This window comes from Myotis nattereri (genome assembly GCF_964212035.1).
Source record: "Myotis nattereri genome assembly, chromosome: X".
NCBI lineage: Eukaryota > Metazoa > Chordata > Mammalia > Chiroptera > Vespertilionidae > Myotis > Myotis nattereri.
Window position 1 is genome coordinate 141,752,580 of NC_138078.1, and position 2,924 is coordinate 141,755,503.

The following is a 2,924-nucleotide window of genomic DNA, read 5'->3' on the forward strand; positions in this document are numbered from 1 at the left end:
CGTGGGCTCGCCCCTTCCCCGCACCCCCCGCTACCGAGAATCAGGGGTTTCCCGGGCCGCACCCCGGCAGGCTGCCCGGGCAGTACCGGGAATGGGCCCATTCTAAGGGTGAGCCCTTGGAAAGCGCAGGTCCCGGGCTAGTCGCTGTTGCAAGCGCTTTGAGTGCGTGTGCCACACCTGGGAAGCGACCCCAGGCAGAGAGCCCAGGCCCTAGGCTTCCCCCAGGCCTCTCCCCAACCACCTACCCCCCTGTTCCCCTCCAGCTTTCCTGTCTGCATAGCTCTGGCCTGTGCACCTGCACCCTGCGGTCCCCACCGCTTCCCTCCCTCCCTGCTCCACTCGGGAGGAAATGGGGCACTGGGCCAGGAGGCTGCCAGCACTCCAGGAGCAAGCAGCCTTGGAAGTGGCCGGACGTGCCAATAATGGGCACTGGCATAGGGCACCCTGTGATGTGAGCACAGACATTGAGTGTCCGCCTGGGGTTGCCGTCCACCTGGGGCACTAGGGGTTTCCCCTACCTGTGTGAATGGCCCCTGAGCCCAGTGTGACCCAGGAGATGACCAGACAAGGAGCCAAGGGGGCCCTTCCAGACCCAGAGTGGCCTGCTCAGGGCTGCCAATAGGCTTGGCAGGCTCTGAGCACCTGGGTGTGTGTGGGTTTCAGTGCCATGAAAGTTTAGCCCCCACCCCCACCCCAGGACAGGGGGCCCAGGGACTGAGGGGAGCCAACCACAGAAAGCACCAAGGCCTACTGAGGAGCCTGGACTGTCACTAGGAGTTGGTAAGGGCCTTTGTCAGCCAAGAGCTGTCCCATGGAGATTGGAAAGCTGTCCCGTGGAGATTCTAAACAAAGAGCCAACTGAGGTGCCTCTCCCTAGGCAGGCCTAGAACTGGGAACATAGGGAAATGAGGTGCTGTCCCTGGTCTCATGGATGACAGCTGGTGATGGGGAGCAGAAGAGAGGTGGGCTCTGGTTCAGACAAGCTGGCTGGCCCAGCTAGTGAGGGTCACAGATCAGTTCTCCATGGCGGGGAGAAGGTTGCCAGACAGAGTGGTAAACACATGGGCCTCTGGATTGACTGCATACAAAGACCCTCAGAGGAGTTGCTGTTGACTTGGTTTTACAGTAAAGGTGGGGCCTGCTCTGTCTCCTGAAAGATGAGACCTGTGAGTCCCCAGACACGTGTATGGCTTCAGAGCAGGGAGAGAGATGGCGTTTGGGCTCTGGGCCGCTCAGAGGCTGCCTCGTGGAATTTTGGGTTTTGGCAAGATCAGATTCCCCAGCACCTCTCCAAGCCTTCTTCTGCAATGTTGGCCCATGTCCCAGAGGCTCAGTCCTCCCCCATGCCACCCCTCCCTGTATGCATCCAAGCTGTTTCCTTATGAGGTCAAGGAATTCTAGGTCTGCCGTCTCCCCAAGGAACACCCCTCCCCCGGCACCTGCCTCGGCACTCGGCCTTTTATGTCCCCCACTGTTGTCCCACTAGGAGGTCCCACCATAGATGGCACCAGGAGGCTGATCTGTGATGGTCTCCTGCGCCCACCCTATGGGCTCCTGGAGCCCAAGTACAGCCCCACTGCAGTGCAGACCCATCCCAGACCACCAGAAACCAGGGGGAGCCCTTGACCATCAGAGCTGAGAGGCCCCCTGCATCACCCCCATCACATAGAGCAGAAACCAGGAGACCAGAGAGGGAAGAGACTTGCCCAAGGGCCTCAAGTGCAGCGATTCATTCAATGTTCCCCCAGCCAGTACCTAGTCCTCATGGCAATGACCTGGACAGCTGTGGCCCAGCAGGGGTTCCAAGTGCTCAGAGGAGCTGCTGAAGGAAATCTGGGACCTCCAAGGGAGTCTTCCTGGGAAGGGTAGGCAGAGTTCAAGAGGAGTTTATATGGAACCACAGCCAGGATGAAAGGGCTAGGAAGTCACCAAGTCCAGAGTAAGAAGACAGTTTCGTCCTAGAGGGGTTGGCTCAGTGGATAGAGCGTTGGCCTGCAGACTGAAGGGTCCTGGGTTCAATTATGGTCAAGGGCAAGTACCTCGGTTTCAGGCTCAATCCCTGGCCCTGCGCGTATGGGAGGTAACAAATATGTCTCTCTCACATGAATGTTTTTCTCTCCCCCTCCCTTCCACTCTCTCTAAAAATCAATGGAAGGATATCCTCAGGTGAGGATTAACAAACAAAAAAGAAGACAGTTTCTCCTTTAAGGATGGGGAATGGCTTCCAAGCAGTATATTGTATTACATGCAATTCCAGCCAGATTGAAAGTTGTAAGGAAAAATAATATCAACACGAATACATTTCTCAGCATCCATGTCCAAGGACATGATTGTTCCCTGCGCTATTCATGTTTTCTGTAATATCAGAATCTCCTTCATACTTTAGCAGTGGACAAAACTGAACTTTTCAAGGATGTTAGAGAGCCTTTGGGTTTTCCCCAGTGTTTGAATTCTTTGAAGCAGGTCAGAGAGTAACAAAAGTCATAAGATGGTGATTATTGTGAAAATGTGTGTGTGGAAGGAAGATTGTCACAAGCAATATAAAACAATGAATGGTTAGCGAACCAAAAGCCTCTCAAAGAATGCCTTGTGTTCCAACCCTGGAACCATTGGTGTATCTGGGAGCCATTGGCACAGCCAGTTGGAGAGTCAGCCTGCCTTGGCAGCAGGGATGGAGCTGATTCTAGTGGTTTTCCAAAATCTTCAACACAAGGAGAAAAGGTCTTTCATTTATGACATTTTTTTAACACCAGGAAACAGCTGGTGCTGGACAAACCTTCGTTCCCCCCAGACCTGGAAGCAGCAGCGAAGAACTGTATGTGTGGAGGGGGAGGGACGCAGAAGTGTAAAGAGAGGATTCAAATGGAGTGGGGGGCCTGGGATCCAGCCACTTGGCCACTGCCCCCTTCATGCCCCCTCACCTG